We start from the raw sequence: 21,194 nt of genomic DNA, 5'->3' as shown, positions 1-21,194 counted from the left end.
TGTCCGGAGGGGTTCAATCGGTTGGCCGTCGGGCGCGATTGCTATGATCTCAAACTTTTCATCCGAGCTCAACTTTTTCTTCGGGCCTCGTCTCTTTACCGAAGTTGTGCTCGATCCGGAGGGCTAGAAAAAAGAACAAAGACTTAAGTACTATGTGTACATACCAAAACAATGAATGCATCAATTAGCTAGTCAGCGGAAGCTTAACTAATATATATACCTGGCCGGACTCGGTTTGGTCACCGGAGACGTCATCACGGTCTCCTTCTTGCATCGGCATTGGGTCACCGGAGCCGTCCTCACGGTCTCCTTCTTGCACCGGCATTAGGTCACCGGAGCCATCATAATCATAGCCAGCTGCTTCTAGACCATCGGTGTCGTTGAGAAACAACGAGCAAACGGCATCACCTCCTCGTGCGATTATGTCCCCCAACAACTCTTCTTGTACTTCGTCTCGGGCGGTGTCCATAGTTTCTACAAATATTTACAACATGGCAATTATTATTCAAACATGACAGATGGATATATTAGTGGCAAACGTAGAACAAATATTAATTAGTGGCCTCGACGCTGCTTCTCTAGGGTTCGGGGTGGCCTCGACGCTGCTTCTCTAGGGTTTGGGGTGGCCTCGACAACGCTTCAAGGATAAAAAAAGAAGAGGAAGAAGAAAAAAAGAGGAGAAGAAAGAATAGAGGAGTTCTTACTCCTCTATTTTTTCTTCTCCTCTTTTTCTTCTTCTTCTTCCTCTTTTTTTTATCGGGAACGAGGGTCGTCGAGGGTCACCGAGCGGTAGAGGAAACCCTAAATAGCAAGTATCATGGGTGTGAGATACATGTGGCCGTCGGTGTCGGACACTACATCCACGTCCCACAAGTGACGCGGGCGTCGAAGCCCGCATCACTTGTGGGACGTGGATGTAGTGTCCGACACCGACGACCACATGTATCTCACATCGACGATACTTGCTATTTAGGGTTTCCTCTACCGCTCGGCGACCCTGACCCTCGACGACCCTCGTTCCCAATAAAATAAAGAGGAAGAAGAAGAAAAAAAAGAGAAGAAGAAATCTTTCTTTTCCTCTTTTTTCTTCTTCTTCCCCTTTTTTTATCGGAAACGAGGGTCGTCGAGGGTCGCCGAACGGTAGAGTAAACCCTAAATAGCAACTATCGTGGGTGTGAGATACATGTGGCCGTCGGTGTCGGACACTACATCCACGCCCCACAAGTGACGTGGGCGTCGAAGCCCGCGTCACTTGTGGGACGTGGATGTAGTGTCCGACACCGACGGCCACATGTATCTCACACTGACGATAGTTGCTATTTAGGATTTCCTCTACCGCTCAGCGACCCTCGACGACCCTCGTTCCCGATAAAAAAAGAGGAAGAAGAAGAAAAAAAGAGGAGAAGAACTCCTTTATTCTTTCTTCTCCTTTTTTCCTTCTTCCTCTTCTTTTTTTATCCTCTTCTTCCTCTCATGTTCGACGACCCTCGACCCCTCGGCGACCGTAGACCCCCTCTCGACCCTCGACCCCTCGGCGACCGTCGACCCCCTCCCGACCCTCGACGACCCTCGTCCCCGATAAAAAAAGAGGAAGAAGAAGAAAAAAGAGGAGAAGAAAGAATAGAGGAGAAGAACTCCTCTATTGTTTCTTCTCCTCTTTTTTTTCTTTTTCCTCTTCTTTTTTTATCCTCTTCTTCCTCTCATGTTTGGCGACCCTCGATGACCCTCGTTCCTGATAAAAAAAAGAGGAAGAAGAAGAAAAAAAGAGGAGAAGAAAGAATAGAGGAGAAGATCTCCTCTATTCTTTCTTCTCCTCTTTTTTTCTTCTTCCTCTTCTTTTTTTATCCTTTTCTTCCTCTCATGTTCGACGACCCCCTCTCGACCCCCTCTCGACCGTCGACCCCCTCTCGACCCTCATATATAAAACATTTTCTTCCTTCTTCCTTCTTCCTTCTATTCCTTCTTCCTAAATATATAAAACTTTTTTTAAAATGAAACTAACCTAAAATGTACTGAATCAGAGAACATATATAGATAAAAATTTTCTAATAAAAAAATCTAACTTTTGCATATATGTATTTTTAAAACATCATTACAATTGAAAAAATACATACATATATACCTATATGAACATACATAAAAAACATATATGAACATACATACAAAAACATATATCTAAATGATACATACATACATATATATATATATGAAAATCTAAAAACATGTAAAAAAACATGTATAATTAAAAAAATGCACGGCGGCGGCGGGGGCGGCAGACGCGCGGTGCTCACAGAGGCGGCGACGCGTCGGGGCAGGGGACGGCTGGCGAGGGCGCGGGCGAGGGCGCGGGCGACGGCGACGACAGGCACGGACGAGGGCGCGGGCGACGACGACGATGGGCGCGGGCGAGGGCGCGGGCGACGGCGACAACGGGGGCGGGCGACGACTGGCGAGGGTGCGGGCGACGGCGACGGCGGGCGACGGCGACGGCGGGGGCGGCGTGCGGCGTCGGGGCAGCCTGGCGACGTCGAGGAGGTCGGCGTCGTCGGGGGCAACTGGCGAGGGAAATCTGAAAATTTCACAAGTACTGGTTATATACCAAAGGCATTGGTCACGGTTCATGATACAAACCATGACCAATGCCCCCTTTAGTCCCGGTTGGTGCTACCAACCGGGACCAAAGGCCGCCGCTGCTGAAAAGAGGCCTTTGGTCCCGGTTGGTGGCACCAACCGGGACTAAAGGGGGGCATTGGTCACGGTTTGTGCCATGAACCGTGACCAATGCCTCCTTTAGTCCCGGTTGCTGGCACCAACCGGGAGCAAAGGCCTTGTGCTGCCCCGCGCCAAAACTTTAGTCCCACCTTGCTAGCTGAGAGAGCTCGAGAGTGGTTTATAAGCGCTACTGCGCCTTCCCTCTCGAGCTCCTCTCAAATGTAGGCTTTCGGGCCTAACCCTGCGATGTGTGCCTGTGGGCCTACTGGGCCTCCTGCGGGCCTGAATCCTGGCCCATGGTAGGATTTCTAGTCGTATTCAGGCCGTGGGGGCCCAGTAGGTGGCACTTTTTTTTCTTTGTTGCTTTGTTTATTTTATTTTATTTCTACTTACAACAAAATACTTATTGTTGCTATTTTTTCCAGTTTTTTTGTTTTGTTTTCTGCATTATTTATTTTCTTTTTTTTGCTTTATATTTTAATTCTTTTTTGCTTTTAGTTTTAGAAAAATTATGAACTTTCTGTTAGTGCCATTAGTTTTCAAATTTGAAAACACGTTTTTAGTTTTTTAGTTTTCTTTGTTGCTTTATTTATTTTATTTTGTTTCTACTTACAACAAAATACTTATTGTTGCTATTTTTTCCAGTTTTTTTGTTTTGTTTTCTGCATTATTTATTTTCTTTTGTTTTTTGCTTTATTTTTTTTATTATTTTTGCTTTTAGTTTTAGAAAAATTATAAACTTTCTGTTAGTACCATTAGTTTTTAAATTTGAAAACACTTTTTTAGTTTTTTTGTTTTCTTTGTTGCTTTATTTATTTTATTTTGTTTCTATTTACAAAAAAATACTTATTGTTGCTAAAAAATTTTGTTTTCCAGATTTTTTGTTTTGTTTTCTACATTATTTATTTTCTTTTGTTTTTTGCTTTTTTTTATTTCTTTTTGCTTTTAGGTTAGCAAAATTATAAACTTTCTGTTAGTGCCATTAGTTTTAGAAAAATTGTAAACTTTCTGTTAGTGCCATTAGTTTTCAAATTTGAATAGTTAAAATTTGAATTCTTTGAAATTTGTGTGAATCACAAGTTTGTGATTAACTTTACTAAAAAAATGAACATAGATGCACCTATAGAGAAAATTCGACCTAAATTCATAGTTTTCAAATGAACTCTGAAAAAGTTGGCATAGCATACTCATGTGTTACAAAGTTGGCATGGTATCATCATAATAGTTGTGGGAGAAAGTCTTCACTTTTTCTTCGCTTGTGCCATTTGCTTATTGCGCCGTAACCATGGATAATCTTCATCGTTTATCAGGATGCTTGGGTCAGCCTTGACATTAAAGGGAGGAATTTCATGAAACTTTTCATAATCTTCAGACATGTCTGTCTTGCCCTCCACTCCCAGGATGTCCCTTTTTCCTGAAAGAACTATGTGGCGCTTTGGCTCATCGTATGATGTATTCGCTTCCTTATCTTTTCTTTTTCTCGGTTTGGTAGACATTTCCTTCACATAGATAACCTGTGCCACATCATTGGCTAGGACAAACGGTTTGTCAGTGTACCCAAGATTTTTCAGATCCACTATTGTCATTCCGTACTGTGGGTCTACCTGTACCCCGCCGCCTGACAGATTGACCCATTTGCACTTAAACAAAGGGACCTTAAAATCATGTCCGTAGTCAAGTTCCCATATGTCCACTATGTAACCATAATGTGTGTCCTTTCCGCTCTCGGTTGCTGCATCAAAGCGGACACCGTTGTTTTGGTTGGTGCTCTTTTGATCTTGGGCGATCGTGTAAAATGTATTCCCATTTATCTCGTATACTTTGTAAGTCAATACAGTCAAAGATGGTCCCCTGGACAACAAGTACAACTCATCACAAACAATGTTGTCACCTCTGAGACGTGTTTCCAACCAACTGCTGAAAGTCCTGATGTGTTCACATGTAATCCAGTCGTCGCACTGCTCCGGGTGTTTGGAGCGCAGACTGTTCTTGTGTTCATCGACATACGGGGTCACCAAGGTAGAGTTCTGTAGAACTGTGTAGTGTGCTTGAGACCAAGAATATCCGTCCCTGCATATTATTGAGTCACTTCCAAGAGTGCCTTTTCCAGTCAGTCTCCCCTCATACCGCGATTTAGAGAGACCTATCTTCTTAAGGCCAGGAATGAAGTCAACACAAAACCCGATAACATCCTCTGTTTGATGGCCCATGGAGATGTTTCCTTCTGGCCTAGCGCGGTTACAGACATATTTCTTTAGGACTCCCATGAACCTCTCAAAGTGGAACATATTGTGTAGAAATATGGGCCCCAGGATGACAATCTCGTCGACTAGATGAACTAGGACGTGCGTCATGATATTGAAGAAGGATGGTGGGAACACCAGCTTGAAACTGACAAGACATTGTGCCACATCACTCCTTAGCCTTGGTACGATTTCTGGATCGATCACCTTTTGAGAGATTGCATTAAGGAATGCACATAGCTTCACAATGGCTAATCGGACGTTTTCCGGTAGAAGCCCCCTCAATGCAACCGGAAGCAGTTGCGTCATAATCACGTGGCAGTCATGAGACTTTAGGTTCTGAAACTTTTTCTCTGGCATATTTATTATTCCCTTTATATTCGATGAGAAGCCAGTCGTGACCTTCATACTGAGCAGACATTCAAAGAGGACCTTTATACTGCTTCGGAGGCATGCTGTCTTTTTCGTGCAAACGTTGCAGGTCCTCCCATGCCTCAGGTGTATCTTTTGTCTTCCCATACACGCCCAAGAAGCCTAGCAGGTTCACGCAGAGGTTCTTCATCACGTGCATCACGTCGATTGAAGAGCGGACCTCTAGGTCTTTCCAGTAGGGTAGGTCCCAAAATATAGATTTCTTCTTCCACATGGGTGTGTGTCCCTCAGCGTCATTCGAAACAGCTAGTCCGCCGGGACCCTTTCCAAAGATTACGTGTAAATCATTGACCATAGCAAGTACGTGATCACCAGTACGCATGGCGGGCTTCTTCCGGTGGTCTGCCTCGCCTTTGAAATGCTTGCCTTTCTTTCGACATTGATGGTTGGTCGAAAGAAATTGACGATGGCCCAGGTACACATTCTTTCTGCATTTGTCCAGGTATATACTTTCAGTGTCATCTAAACAGTGCGTGCATGCGTGGTATCCTTTGTTTGTCTGTCCTGAAAGGTTACTGAGAGCGGGCCAATCGTTGATGGTCACGAACAGCAACGCCTTTAGGTTAAATTCCTCCTGTCTGTGCTCATCCCACGTACGTACACCGTTTCCATTCCACATCTGTAAAAGTTCTTCAACTAATGGCCTTAGGTACACATCAATGTCGTTGCCGGGTTGCTTAGGGCCTTGGATGAGAACTGGCATCATAATGAACTTCCGCTTCATGCACATCCAAGGAGGAAGGTTATACATACATAGAGTCACGGGCCAGGTGTTGTGATTGCTGCTCTACTCCCCGAAAGGATTAATGCCGTCCGCGCTTAAAGCAAACCATACATTCCTTGGGTCCTTTGCAAACTCATCCCAGTACTTTCTCTCGATTTTTCTACACTGCGACCCATCAGTGGGTGCTCTCAACTTCCCATCTTTCTTCCGGTTCTCACTGTGCCATCGCATGAACTTGGCATGCTCTTCATTTCTGAATAGACGTTTCAACCGTGGTATTATAGGAGCATACCACATCACCTTCGCAGGAACCCTCTTCCTAGGGGGCTCGCCGTCAACATCACCAGGGTCATCTCGTCTGATCTCATACCACAATGCACCGCATACCGGGCATGCGTTCAGATCCTTGTATGCACCGCGGTAGAGGATGCAGTCATTAGGGCATGCATGTATCTTCTCCACCTCCAATCCTAGAGGGCATACGACCTTCTTTGCTGCGTATGTACTGTCGGGCAATTCGTTATCCTTTGGAAGCTTCTTCTTAAATATTTTCAGTAGCTTCTCAAATCCTTTATCAGCCATAGCATTCTCTGCCTTCCACTGCAGCAATTCCAGTACGGTACCGAGCTTTGTGTTGCCATCTTCGCAATTGGGGTACAACCCTTTTTGTGATCCTCTAACATGCGATCGAACTTCAGCTTCTCCTTTTGACTTTCGCATTGCGTCCTTGCATCGACAATGACCCGGCGGAGATCATCATCATCGGGCACATCGTCTGGTTCCTCTTGATCTTCAGCAGCTTCACCCGTTGCAGCATCATTGGGCACATCGTCTGGTTCCTCTTGATCTTCACTAGCTCCCCCTGTTGCAGCATCACCGTATTCAGGGGGCACGTAGTTGTCATCGTACTCTTCTTCTTCGCCGTCTTCCATCATAACCCCTATTTCTCCGTGCCTCGTCCAAACATTATAATGTGGCATGAAACCCTTGTAAAGCAGGTGGGAGTGAAGGATTTTCCGGTTAGAGTAAGACCTCGTATTCCCACATTCAGTGCATGGACAACACATAAAACCATTCTGCTTGTTTGCCTCAGCCGCATCGAGAAACTCATGCACGCCCTTAATGTACTCGGAGGTGTGTCTGTCATCGTACATCCATTGCAGGTTCATCTATGTGCATTATATATAATTAAGTGTCCAAATTAATAGAAGTTCATCATCACATTAAAACCAAAGTGTATACATAGTTCTCATCTAACAACATATAGCTCTTCAGAGCATCTAATTAATTAAACCATACATTGAAACTATGTAAAACATTTCAATGCGAAAACAAATGCGATCATAATCGCAACCAAGGTAACAATTGATCCAACGGCATAATGATACCAAGCCTCGGTATGAATGGCATATTTTTTAATCTTTCTAATCTTCAAGCGCATTGCATCCATCTTGATCTTGTGATCATCGACGACATCCGCAACATGCAACTCCAATATCATCTTCTCCTCCTTATTTTTTTTATTTTTTCCTTCAACAAATTGTTTTCTTCTTCAAATAAATTTAACCTCTCGACAATAGGGCCGGTTGGCATTTTCGATTCACATACATCCTACATAAATAAAATCTATGTCAGGTTGGTCGGCATAATTTTTATAAACTATAAATGAACCAATAGTTATAAAGATAATATATATATACCACATCCGAATCATAGACAGGACGAGGGCCGACGGGGGCGGATACCAAAACCATCGCACTATATAATATGCAATAATAAAAGTAAGAAAATAATACAAGTATCTATGTAAACATACAAGTAAGAATAGTTTTCCTTTCAAAAAGAAGATAAGAACAAGAGGCTCACCACGGTGGTGCCGGCGATGAGCTCGGCACGGGTGATCGACGGCGGTGAAGATGGGGACGGGGTGTGACGGACCGCGAAATCTAGACAAATATTGAGGAAAATGGAGCTTGGAGGTCGAGCTTGGAGAGGAGAAAGCTTAAGTAGTGTGGCTCAGGCATTCCATCGAACACCTTGTGTGCATAGGAGGTGAGCTAGAGCACCACCAAGCCCTCTCCCCCTCGGCCAGAAAAAACCAGAGCAGTGTGCTTTGCTCTTACGCGAGGGGATATATATAGGCACCTCATTGGTCCCGGTTGGTGGCAGGAACTGGGACTAAAGGGGAGCCTTTGGACCCGATTCAAGCCACCAACCGGGACCAATGGTGGTGGGCCAGGAGCGAGGCCCATTGGTCCCGGTTCGTCCCACCAACCGGGACCAATGGCCCACGTGGCCCGGCCGGCCCCCTGGGCTCACGAACCGGGTCCAATGCCCGCATTGGTCCTGGTTCTGGACTGAACCGGGACTAATGGGCTGACCCGGCCTGGACCAAAGCCTTGTTTTCTACTAGTGCTTAAACAAATGCGAAATAAACCTAGCGGTTAATTTGTAAAGAACAAAACCTAAAACAACTAGGCTTACCTATGTGCACCAACAACTTATGCTAAGCAAGATAAACTACTAGGTGATAGCATGATATATGACAAGAAACAATATGGCTATCACAGAGTAAAGTGCATAAGTAAAGGGCTCGGGTAAGAGATAACCGAGGCACGCGGAGACGATGATGTATCCCGAAGTTCACATCCTTGCGGATGCTAATCTCTGTTTGGAGAGGTGTGGACGCACAATGCTCCCCAAGAAGCCACTAGGGCCACCGTAATCTCCTCACGCCCTCGCACAATGCAAGATGTCGTGATTCCACTAAGGGACCCTTGAGGGCGGTCACTGAACCCGTACAAATGGCAACCCTTGGGGGCGGTCACCGAACCCGTACACTTTGGCAACCCTTGGGGGCGGTCATCGGAACCCGTCAAATTGCTCGGGGCGATCTCCACAACCTAATTGGAGACCCCGACGCTTGCTCGGAGCTTTACACCATAATGATTGAGCTCCGAACACCACCAACCGTCTAGGGCGCCCAAGCACCCAAGAGGAACAAGCTCAAGGGTACCAAGCACCCAAGAGTAATAAGCTTCTCAACTTGTAACTTCCACGTATCACGTGGAGAACTCAAACCGATGCACCAAATGCAATGGCAAGGGCACACGGAGTGCCCAAGTCCTTCACTCTCAAATCCCACCGAAGCAACTAATGCTAGGGAGGAAAATGAGAGGAAGAACAAGAAGGAGAACACCAAGAACTCCAAGATCAAGATCCAAGGGGTTCCCCTCACATAGAGGAGAAAGTGATTGGTGGAAATGTGGATCTAGATCTCCTCTCTCTTTTCCCTCAAAAACTAGCAAGAATACATGGAGGGATTGAGAGTTAGCAAGCTCGAAGAAGGTCAACAATGGGGGAAGAACACGAGCTCAAAGGATAAGATTCATTGGGGAAGAAGACCCCCTTTTATAGGTGGGGAAAATCCAACCGTTATGCTCACAGCCCGCACCGAGCGGTACTACCGCTCCAAGGAGCGGTACTACTGCTAGGGCGGTAGTAGCCCTTTGAAACACAACGGCGAGGAGGCAAAAAGGTTAGAAGAACCGTTGGAGAGGTAGTACCACTTGACCTCACGGTACTACCGCTAGGGGTAGCGGTACTACTGCTAAGGGTAACAGTACTACTGCTTGCGAGCGGTACTAAAAAATTACATCCGTGCCTACCACCGCTGGACTTGTGACGAGTTTTTGGTCCCGGGCGGAAGCAGCCACGGAAGTAGCCGCGGTAGTACTGCTCCAAGCGGTAGCACCGCTCCCAAGAGCGGTAGTACCGCTCCCAAGAGTGGTAGTAAAAAATTACTTCCGCTCCTGTCCGCGGTAGTACCGCTGGAGCCTTTTCAGAACACCAAAACTGACACAACTTCTGCAAACGGACTCCGAATTCAACGAAACCAAGTTTGTTGGAAAGCTAGCGACAAAGGCTAACACAATCTTGATAGAAATGTCAATAAGAAGCAAATTAGAAAAGGCACAAAAGAAAAAGGTGAGGACCCTTCCTCGGATAAGACCGGTAAAACCTCCAACACCGAAAACATCAAAGAAGACGCATGCAAACTCCGTTTTCGATGAACTCAAGCTTGTCATCAAGATGACCATAAGCTCTAAGACTCACAAAGAGAACCAAACAACAACCAAGAAACATGATGCAAGGATGCAATGGTTTGAGCTCTCGACGAACGATACGATCAAACTACTCACTTGAGAGCCCCCCTTGATAGTACGGCTATCGATCCTATAACCCGGTCTCCCAACTACCACCATGAGACCAGTAAAATAGAAAACCTATCAAGGGCAAACCTTTGCCTTGCACATGATCCACTTGAGCTAGATGATGACGATCTTGTCCTCCTCAAGATGGACCGCCTTTCTTGATTGCGTTGGTTCGATGGAGACTAGATGATTGCTCCCCCATACTCCACTATGGGTGAGCCACTCTTCGTCACATCTTCACAAGTCCATTGACACCATAATGGATGGCAAGCTTCAAGCACTTGATCTCTTCGTGATGCTCCACTTGAACTTGCACCCAACAATCTTGATGACGGTCACCACTTGATGTCATCCTCTCCATGGGTTGAGTGATATCTTCCTCTTGATGCAAGCCCATGAACACGTACCTAACCCCACATAGAACTCTCACATAGACCATGGGTTAGTACACAAAGCACAATGGACAATGCTTACCATGCCATGGGATCACTTGATCCCTCTCGGTACATCTTCTACGCTTTGTGAGTTGATCAACTTGATTCACTCTTGACTTAGTCTTGATCAACCTTGAATCTTTCCAACTCTCTTCATTTGGATGATGTCTTGAAGGTAAACATGAATGATCACACAATCTTCTTCTTCAAGACATGCTTGCAATAAGCTCAACTCTCACATGACCAATCTTTGGATAATCCCTTAATAGCACCTTGGTCAACAGAAACTCTCCTTGAAACCAACACATGTACTCCAAGAAAAGCCTATGGACAAAACCTTCAAATATAACTCAAGGCAACCATTAGTCCATAGAGATTGTCATCAATTACCAAAACCAAACATGGGGGCACCGCATGTTCTTTCATCGCTGGTCATGGCCGTGGACCACTCCCCTTCCCCCCTCCTCCTTCCCCATCCTTATTTGTTTTTTCAGTTCCGGCATCGCTCGAGGCGGGGTGGTTTGCCAGTGGTCTCGGAGGCGGTTGGGGTGCAAATTTGTTCAAAGTCATGACCTTTGATGGTCCTCGGGGCGGTCTGGATGCAGGGCCGCGACTCTGGCGGTGGGAGGCGCGTTGGTTGTGGGCCGACCACGCGACTCGGGTGCGGGCGGGCAGCCATGTTTGCTTGGGCGGCATGGATGTGGGTGGTTGACGGAGCGGGGTTGCGATGGAGGGGTAGGAGCACCGGGGTTCATCACTTGCCCAGTCCCGGTACTGGCCGACGGAGGTGGTGTCCGTGGACGTCATTCTCCTCCTTGCAGGCTCCGTCGTGGTGCTCCTACTTCTTTCGTGTTACTCCGGGTGAAAACTTGATCTTAGGGATCAGACGGTGACGGCTTCCTACGGTCATATCCTTCCTGATGGCATCATCTTGGAGTCCTTGTTCCGGCCGTGTCCATCTCACCGCTCCTTGGTGGATTGCTCATCTTCATGGTGGTCTTCGGCTTATCATTAAGGTGCTTGATCATCGTTGGGATGGTGTTTTTGGTGCTCGGCACCTTTGTACCTCGCCTTAGGTGTGTGCGTTGAGTGCGGTGGTGAAGTGCGTTTGTATCGTCTTGCTTGAATGTTGTGGTGATGGTTGCATTATATATAAAGCGGGGAAACCCTTTTTCGTCGTGTACGGCCATTTTTCTTTTTTTGCAACTCCACGTGCTAATGCATGCCTATAATTCTACGCCACATCAATTACTTAGCAAGTTGGTTATATACATACAAATTGAACTAGCCAATTTATTCCAGTGTTCCAAGAAATGTTTGTAAACGTCATCCATCTAAAGTACTTTTTTTCAAGTATTATGTACGCATTGCATATTTTAATTTACTACATGTATATAGCTAACCCGATCATATCCATGCATCGGAAAGTGTCATGCAAATTGGTTCACTTTTCGAGGTAGATGTACTGCATCAGCTGTACGTGGCATACATAGATTTCTGCAGTGGTCGCACAAAACTAATACTACACAGGATTATATACGCCACTAAATCGTAATCCACCTAATCTCGCATGTAATCAAGCAACAACTACACCAGATACAATCATAATGGATCATGTGGCCGATATATATTCGTTAATGCATGTATCAGCGACGATTGCTAACCTAATCAGTGTACTAATTGTATATACGGTCCACGCCGAGGTCAAAGCTAGCTCAAATTGAAGACACGGTCTTGAGAGAAAGTTCAGATGCAACACACACTTGCTGCTCGACCTAATTCCCGGTTTTCTTAATTATGCCTGGCTGTATGCATATGCGTGTGCAAGGTCAGCCCTATCGAGTCTCTTGGTTGGTTTTTGTAGTTCATAAGCAGTGGACATACATACGTCCACATTAATTGTGTACTCTCGATACAATGACCCGGCAGCTAATCATGTTGGTTTGGTGAAGTATATCGATCTCACGCATAATAATAATCAGGGGTGATTATATGATTGATATTGTCGTTACGGCGGGGAGATAAGGAAGTGATATACTCCCTTCATTTCAAAATAAGTGACTCAACTTAGAGAATATATGTATAGCTTTGTGGGTCTGAAATAGTGCGAAAAGTTACACATTAGTAATTTCTTTTCCTTGGTGGGATCATCATGAAAATAAAAAATAATATGGGTTTTAAACAAGCGAAGCCCCCCGCCAAAAAAAGAAGTGATACCTAGCTACGACACTAACGTGGAATGTGTTGCAAAATTCAAATTAGGAAAATGGACCGAGTTCTTTATTGTTTACTACTAGCTTCTACTAGTTCACAAGGATTGCAGGAGTTTCAGCACAGTAGTTGGATTTATCCCTAGAAAAGTACCACGGCTTGTATTGAAGTTTTCAAGTTGTTTTCTCGTTCCCTCAGAGTCCGCGAAGCTTCAAGCGTGAGACAAAACTTTACTGTAAAAATACTTTCAAGCCAGTATTTTGACTGCAAATTTCCAAACCATAGCTAGGTATATGTTCGCTAGTCGTCAGTGGACGTATGAAGGTTGGATCCTTTCGATCTATACTACTCTTCATCAGCAACGGCTACTGTTCTCAATGGCGGTGCCAGGATCAGAAGTCTGTGATGTCATTTCAAATATGTGATGTCAAATACATGTGTTTCCACCAACTTTAAAGAAATGTTTGCATGATTTTTACTTGTGTACAAAAGGATTTTCCAAAAACCTGTGTGGTCAATTAACCACACTCCTCTCAACGTGGCTTCGCCACTGACTGTTCTGGTGCGTTGGTTCTATGAGATCTTAGCACGACAACTTTTCGACTGTCTATTCTAATAAATTTTGCCCGGCTTCGGCAAAGGAGGGATGATGACGACAGCGCGCCTTCGCCTCGGTTCAATGTTTATAGTCATCGCTATAGATCTAGATGTAATTTTTATTATTTTCGATGTTTGGTGTACTGCCATGATTGAAGATAAATAGATCGTAAGTTTTTCGCCAAAAAAAAGGTAGATCTCTTAGTAGAGTACGTTTCAGTGTCGAAAAGATCACTTGCTTATCTGTTTTCTCAGGGAACACTTGCTTATTTGTGAACTGTAGGATATCTAGTATATGTGCATGGAGACCCAAATGAGAGATTAAATTTAATTTTATTTCTCACTGGCAACGATGCATCATTTCTTTTTTCCGCAATAAGAGATTAAATTTATTTCTCACTGTGACATTTTATTAAATTTATTTCACACTGCTTTACTTACTTCTCACTGAGCACATGTATTTTGTTGAATTAGTCGGCCGGGAGCAAAAAACATTGTGCACCGTATTAGTTTTGGTTTGCTGCTTCCATACGGCGGTGACAGGGAAAGAATAGTCTGCATGCACCTGGCTAGCACGGATGAAACGACGCGACAGGACGTCTGGACGTGGCAATAGCCAAATTAAAGGTCACGCTAGCTAGCTAGATAGGGCTGAAAGGAACATTCAGCTGGCGACGGGACAAGACACGCGAGATATATTCAGCCATGCATGTAGGCGCGCGCTCGTAGCCAAAAATGGGCAGGCACGGTCGAGTTCGCTGGCCGCACGATTTACACACACCCCTTTCCTTGTTCCCCGGTCCAAAGTTTCTCCCGATCCAGATGATCAGCAGAACGAGATGGAGGGGCCGGCTTGACACGGTCATGCATGCATGTATGCATGAGTGAACCCATGATAAAAAAAATGTCATGTGGCCGAAAAGGACATGGCCAGTTTACGGTCGGTGTATCTGAGGTGATCAAGTGTAGCACATATACAGTACGTAAGTGCGTGTAGATTAGTTTTTGTTAAGAATGAAATTTTGTAACATTCAATGTATGGGTGTTGCCGAGTCAGTGCATGCATGCATAAGGGTGGACAGGGGAGTACCAGGTACATCTTCCATGGTGCAGAGGACCCGAGGTCCAAATTCCTTCTCATTATAAATTTCATGTGTATGTATATTGTTTAAGGATTGCCTCTTTGTAAGTCTCCCAAAAAAATTGAATTTCAAGGTACATCTTCCATGGTGCAGAGGACACCAGGTCCAAATTCCATCTCATTGATAATTTTCATGTGTATGTACAATGTTTAAGGATTGTCTCTTCGTAAGTAGCCCAAACACTTGAATTTCAATCCAACAGCTCACCTCCATTTTTCTCCTACAGCGAGCCCATCTCTTTCTCCTCCCCTGCCTCTCCTCCGCTGGTGATGCCGCGGGGAGCCTCATTGTTCCTGTCTCCGACAAGCTCTCCCAATCTTAAGTTCGGCGCGGTCTAAGCCAAGCTGCTTAAAATGAAAACCACCCCATCCCTCCCTCAAACATGTGAACCCTCTTTCCTGCTACACGAGCGATGCCACCATGTCCCCATCTCCGGCCAAGCCTTAATGAGGCCTCGTTGGGGACGCTGCGACCAACTGCGTCGTTCCTGCCTCGGCATGGCTTCCTTGCTCTCTTCTGCGCCGACTCCATCCCGGCGTTGTTGCTCTGCGCCGCTCTCCTTTCTTCTTCACATAAATTGACTCACACAAAATTTGATTGGATGCAGCTTATGAATAGCACATGGTTAATGTTTAACACCCTAACTCAAAGTTTTCTTGGAGGGCAATCACCCGAATTTTGAATTTGGGCCAGTCGATTCGGTGGAGAAGGAAGCATGTGAGAACGGGTAGCACCGAGGACATCGCCGGGGGCGCCCACGCGAATGATAGCGAGGCCCGAGTATTGAACTCATTCTCCAACTAGTAACTCCAAAAGTCTGAACCGATGAAGAGAAATAGACAATACCATATCTTAACACCGGGGACACTAGCAATGTCTCGGGCAGGAACGAGCTGTAGCGGGCGTAGGCGAGTAAGAAACTTGATGGTACGGGGTGTAGGGATCTATGAGGGGAAGGTGGGGCGGCGAGGCTGGCCTAGGAGCGCCGTAGGCCGTACGCGCTGAAGGCTGACGGTTTGGCCGGTGGTTCGTGGGGCAGTTGCGGAAGAAGATGAACAAGAAGGCATGAGTTTGAGAAAGGCCATCTGGGCATTTGTTCGACATCAGACGGCTAAAAACAAATCTGACCCAAATTACTTTTTCAATCAACTTACCCCTAGCCAGTCCTTTTTATTTTATCAAATTTTGTGTACACATAATGTTTGGCACCCCATCTTGAAGTGACAAACATGGTGTAAATTTATACTGGAGAGGATTTGTGGCATGCAGGTCTCACTGTAAGCAGCACCTTGGATGTGCTTTTATTTTTTTGATTTTCAATTTTTTTATTTTTTGTACAAAAATTCAAATTAAGTTATGTTTCCATATTCATGTTTCTCATGACGAGGTCTTTCAAATAAGATCAATTTTGAATATGTTATGATGAATTTTAAAAATAAATACTAAGTTTCAACTCTTAAAACTTAGCATGCACAAACAATAAAATTATGATTTTTTTTCTGCGACCGACAAAAAATCATATTAAAATTTTATTGTGAAACTTGGTAAAAGCGAGTGAGAAAATTGCAAGTTTTAGATAAAAACTCATAAGTTTCAACAACCTAAACTTATTTTTTTTACTATGTCCTCGTGTGGATCCAACTATTTTATGAATCACGAGGCAATCGAGCGACCGGGCTCGGCTTGGCAGGTGCGTGCGCGTGCAAATTTCCGAATTTTATACGGGTCATTTTCGTTCTAAGTTAGACGGTGTCGTGCATCGTTTTTCTCTCAAGGCATTGGTGTGCGTCTGCATGCATTTCTTCTCTCTCTACGTTTCCGTACGATTTCTAAGAGACACAGTGGAAAGCTCAACAGCCCCATGCATCCTGAGTTCCTGACCCTATAAATACACCAGGCCTCGCCCTTGTGGACACCAACGCACACAAAGCTCTAGCTCAACAGCGCCTCCAGCTCTAGCTCTAGCTCCCTCGAAGCCTCCTTCGCGTGCAAGAAGCAGCTCTCTCTCTCTCTCTCTCTCTCTCTCTCTCTCTCTCTCTCTCTCTCTCTCTCTCTCTCTCTCTCTCTCTCGCAGCCTCCTACGCCCGCAAGAAGCACCCACAGTGCGCACACATCCCTCGATCACCTCGATCACCACACACACAGCCAGTTCCATCCAACACCTCGGGTAGACGATGGCCATGGCGCAAGGACAAGGGTCGCGGGCCACGAGGGAGGCCGTGCCTCCGGTGTCTCGTGTGGCCATCATCGGTGGTGGGATCAGCGGCCTGGCCGCGGCCAAGCAGATGGCGGCCTACGACCCCGTCGTGTTCGAGGCGACGCCGTCCGTCGGCGGAGTGTGGAAGCACTGCGTCTACCGCACCACGCGGCTGCAGACGCCCCGCCCGGACTACGAGTTCTCCGACTACTCCTGGAAGAACCGCGACGACCCTTCGTTCCCGACCCACACCGAGATCGTCGACTACCTCGAGGGCTACGCCGACGAGTTCGACCTCTGGCGCTACATCTCGTTTGGGTCCAAGGTGGTGGACATCAAGTTCCTCGGCGGCGCCCAAGCCGGGTTCACCGAGCTGTGGAGCGGCACCGGCAAGGATCCGCTCCGTGGCAAGCCCATGTGGGAGGTCGGCATCGTCACCGGCGACTCGAACACCGTTCAGGTACCATATATACTTTGACATCCTTGTTTCGAGATACTTTGCACCATGTTCTGATCAATTCAATCGATCTCACGCGCATATTTTGCCACGGGAATGTGCAGTATTACAAGTTCGAGTTCGTGGTGATGTGCACGGGGAAGTACGGCGACGTGCCGCGGATGCCGGTGTTCCCGCCGGGGAAGGGGCCGGAGGTGTTCAAGGGGACGGTGATGCACTCGCTGGACTACTGCAAGCTGAGCGAGGAGGAGACCGTTGAGCTGATGCGAGGCAAGAAGGTTGTGGTGGTTGGGTACAAGAAGAGCGCTATCGATCTAGCCAACGAATGTGCTCAGGCAAACCAAGGTGCGTGAAAGCATACTCCTCCTAGCTATGCATAGGAAAGATTTAACATGGTTTGAACAAAAATTCTCCTAAAACATGGACAAAATTCAACATGGAACTACGCATGAAACTAGCAGCTAGCCAAGGAAGATAAGCTATCGTACTCGTGTAAACGCGTGTATACCAGGAAATCATAGAAAAAGAATATGCTAAGCAAGTTCACGCAGAGCTGAACAAAACAAAAACAGGATACTAATAAATATTGTAGAAGAGTCCCATCATTCGATGAAGTGGATGTCTGAATAATGCATACTCCCTCCGTTCCACAATGTAGCGCATATAGATTTTTTTAGAAGTCAAATTTTATAAACTTTGACCAAGTTTGTAGAGAAAATCATATACATCTAGAATACCAAATACGTGTGCTTAGATACATCACAACACATACTTTCATATTATATACATTTGGTATTGTAGATATAAATAGTTTTCTCTATAAACTTGGTCAAAGTTTATAAAGTTTGACTTTGTAGAAAATCTATATGCGCTACATTATGGAACGGAGGGAGTACCATTTTTGGTGACATGTGCCTTGGCGATTTGAGAGTCGGATACTTTGTTCCAGAAAAGGGCACTCTTGTCTTGACCCATCGCACACTTCATCATGCATCTAGTATAATTCTACACTAGACAGTTTAGCTAACCAAGACTAGACAGTGGATGCCTAGGTAGGTCTCTTGCATTTACAAGTTCAAAGTACACTAGACGCAAGTAGCAGATTTGCCAGAAAAGATTATCTGCCGTTCTAAACGAACCTTCCGAACTAATTGTTCGCATGCATGACTGGTAGTTAGCTTCCTGACGAACTCACTTGACTATACATTTTAATGGTTCCTTAAAACATACTCTCTCCGTTTCAAAATAGATGACCCAACTTTGCTCTAATTTTAGTACAAAATTAATGCAAAGTTGGGTCATCTATTTTGGAATCGAAGGGAGTAATACTCCCTCCTACTTGTCTCTAATTTAGTATAAATTTATACTAAATTGGTAGTAGAAGCATATGGTATGGATCGATCGATTAACCGGTCGCGTTTGCTTGTTTGTTTGCAGGCGAGGGAGGGCAGGCGTGCACGATGCTGGTACGGACCTTGCACTGGGTGGTGCCATCGTACTCCATCTGGGGCTTGCCATTCTCCATGTTCTACTCCACACGCTTGTCTCAGCTCTTCTACGAGCGGCCCAACCAAGGGTTCTTCCGATCCCTCGTCTGCCGCCTCATGAGCCCACTGGTATGTGTGCGTCAGAATTCATCTCACAGCGTGAAACTTGTACATGATACACATGCACGTATATTGGGAAATACGTATGAACGTATTAACATATGCACGTGCGCATGCTCGAGACCATGCATGCATATCACAATCTGACAGCAACGTCTTGTTCTTTGAACTTTTGTGGTCCAGCGGTCAGGGGTGTCGAAGTTCATCGAGTCGTACCTGTCGTGGAAGCTGCCGCTGGGAAAGTACGGTCTGACGCCGGACCACCCCTTCTAGAGGACTACGCCAGCTGCCAGATGGCCATCCTCCCGGAGGGCTTCTTCGACATGGCGGACCGCGGCCTCGTCCGCTTCAAGAGGGCCTCCACCGGGTGGTGCTTCTCGGAGAACGGCGTGGTCCTCGACGACGGCACCAAGGTGGAGGCCGACCTCGTCTTCCTCGCCACCGGCTTCGAGGGCAAGGAGAAGCTCCGCGAGGTCCTGCCAAAGCCCTTCCGCGACCTCGTCGTCGGCAAGTCTTCCATGATGCCGCTCTACCGGTACGTGTATAGGGCTGCGATTATCTTTTGCTCCAACATATATGCACCGATCAATGCTGACGTGCAATTTTTTTCCCGCAGTGGCACGATCCACCCGCTGATCCCGAACATGGCTTTCGTGGGGTTCGTGGAGAGCGTGTCGAACCTGCACACGTCGGAGCTGCGGTGCCGGTGGCTGTCGGGGCTGCTGGAGGGGCGGTTCGAGCTGCCGAGCGTGAAGGCCATGATGGGGCACGTCGCCGGCGAGGCCGACGCCATGCGCCGCACCACGCGGTTCTACCGCCGCCACTGCATCTCCACCTACAGCATCCACGACAGCGACGGCATGTGCGCCGACCTGGGCTCCGCCACGCTCCGCAAGGCCAACTGGATCGCCGAGCTCTTCGCGCCATACAACAACAAGGACTACAAGGAGCAGTAACTCATACGTACGCGTAGTACAACGTCCGCATCAATACACGCGGCGGCCGGTATAATACATTATTTTAGTAAAAAGAACATACATATATACTCCTACGTGATTCCATTGGTAGCTAATAGTAATATCAATCGCTAACAAGAATATATGTATACACGTACCTAATAAGATTCGTCATTCCTGTACTGGTAGTAGTACTACAGTGTGTAAGTCCTTGGGGATCGATGATGACTAACAGTCAAGGACTAGGTCATGCATGATAATTATATAGTATCAAGTGTCATGTGAACCGAAGAAGCGCTCGGTTAAGGACTCGCGACCTCGATCGAGGAGGTCTCGTCTCGCCCGCGACCCACAAGATCGATGGATTGATCTCAGGGAATATTCCAACTGTCGAGGAGCATGTAGACTGTAGTCTGTCCTTGTGTGATTACTTATACTACTGTAGAATCTGATTCATCATGTACGCCCCCCTGTAGTTCATTTTTTCCTTGTCGATGTAACTATTGGATCTATGAGCATGCAATGAAATTCCTCATTTTGTTTATGTTCTGCTGCAAATGACATTCTGGTTCTTTCAGCCTGCTTGTTTGAGGGTTTCCTCATCAGTTTGTGTCGGTTCGATCATTTGTGCCTTTATATTTCTAGGGGTGCGAAAGCCTATTCCGAGCTAAATGACATTCTGGTTGGCGTGTGTTTTCTTGTTGGATACGTCGTTAAGTCCTAACATGGCTACCTCACTACAAAAACATTTACAGTATACCACCATGTGTGAGTTGTAGAAGTGTAGAGAAACAAAGTGCCAATGAATCTCTGTATGATTTTTGAAATGAGGCAAGGATTTGTCATTTTCGTTGACTAAGAAGAAGAGAGTTGTTAGGTTAATTAGAGGAAACCAAACGAAAACGTAGATAACAAACCCCACATAGGGCACCCGCGGACAACCTAGCACTCACAAAATCTTGGCACAAACAAGAAGACAACCGGATCATCGACACCAACCAAGATCATCAACACAAACCGGGAGTGTCGTCGGCATAATCTATCACACTTGATGAGACAACTTTAACTTCACCTCAGAAAAGCACAAACTTAACAACCGCTGAAGCACTGCCAAACAGCCGACCAAAGTGCCGAGGACAAGGCAACTCTGATTTTATTCATGAGCTCGCACGAGGAAGTTGCAAGACTTAGTCTAGTGCAAAACAACCAGGGAGTGTCGTCCGCTAAAAATCATGCTCATGGAGTTATCGTTGCCACAGTGGCATCGC

General features: G+C 46.1%; 1 pseudogene; it reads left to right on the top strand.

Moving 5' to 3' along the window:
- The first annotated feature begins 16,889 nt into the window (after positions 1–16,889).
- LOC123081531 (probable flavin-containing monooxygenase 1) lies at positions 16,890–19,926 on the top strand (annotated as a pseudogene).
- The last annotated feature ends 1,268 nt before the right edge of the window (positions 19,927–21,194 follow it).

Source organism: Triticum aestivum, chromosome 4A, assembly GCF_018294505.1.
Source record: "Triticum aestivum cultivar Chinese Spring chromosome 4A, IWGSC CS RefSeq v2.1, whole genome shotgun sequence".
NCBI lineage: Eukaryota > Viridiplantae > Streptophyta > Magnoliopsida > Poales > Poaceae > Triticum > Triticum aestivum.
The sequence above is the reverse complement of the archived record's forward strand: the minus strand, read 5'-3'. Positions and strand labels throughout refer to the sequence as shown.